Source organism: Microtus ochrogaster, chromosome X (assembly GCF_000317375.1).
Source record: "Microtus ochrogaster isolate Prairie Vole_2 chromosome X, MicOch1.0, whole genome shotgun sequence".
Classification (NCBI taxonomy): domain Eukaryota; kingdom Metazoa; phylum Chordata; class Mammalia; order Rodentia; family Cricetidae; genus Microtus; species Microtus ochrogaster.
Window position 1 is genome coordinate 37,833,222 of NC_022026.1, and position 825 is coordinate 37,834,046.

At 36.7% G+C, this 825-nt stretch overlaps 1 pseudogene; it reads left to right on the forward strand.

The window, feature by feature from the left end:
- The window catches only part of LOC101992698, a 52,331-nt pseudogene that overhangs the window by 47,618 nt on the left and 3,888 nt on the right, over nt 1-825 (forward strand).

The following is an 825-nucleotide window of genomic DNA, read 5'->3' on the forward strand; positions in this document are numbered from 1 at the left end:
CTAGTGTGTAACTGAATCAGGAACATTAGAACTAAAACTTTGTACCTCCTTTTCAAAGTTATTTTGGCTATTTTGGTTCTCTTAAATTTGTGCTGTCAAAATGGAGAAGTAGGAAGGCATATGGAATTTTAATAGGGATTGTACCAAATCTGTAAGTAGAGATAGCTGTGTTTATTTCCTTCCATTCTGGGTGTTTTTTGTTTCTTTGTCTAGCCTGATTGCCCTGGCTTGACCCTCCAGCACAAAGCTAAATAGAAATGGTAAAACAGACATCCTTATTTCTTCCTGCTCACAAACAGATTTCTATTACTCACTACTGTACATGGGATACTCATGGGGTTTTCCTACATGTTCCTTATCAGACTGAGGAAATTCCTTTCCTGTACCTAGTTCGTTGTTCTGACCTTATAATTGTGTTTGAAGTTTTTGAAGTATCTTTTCCCCATCTATTAAAGTTAATCATATTGTTTTCTAATTTCTTAGTACATTATATTAGAGTAGTCGATACATGGAACTAACTACACTCCTGACACTAACACCAGTTTTCATGTGTATAATCTTTTGCCAAACTCCATTTGAGAGTATTTTGCTGTGAAATTTTGTGTCTATCTTCATAAGGGGCTTGTAGGATTTTTTCTTGAATATCTTTGTTTTGATTAGTGTTTTGATTAGTGCAACACTGCCTTTTATGATGAGTTGGGAAGCATTCCCTTTTTTTTTGTTTTTCAAGGTGGGGTTTCTCTGTGTAACAGTCCTGGTTGTGCTGGAACTAGCTCTTGTAAACAAACTCACAGAGATCCCCCTGCCTCTGCCTCCCAAGTGCTG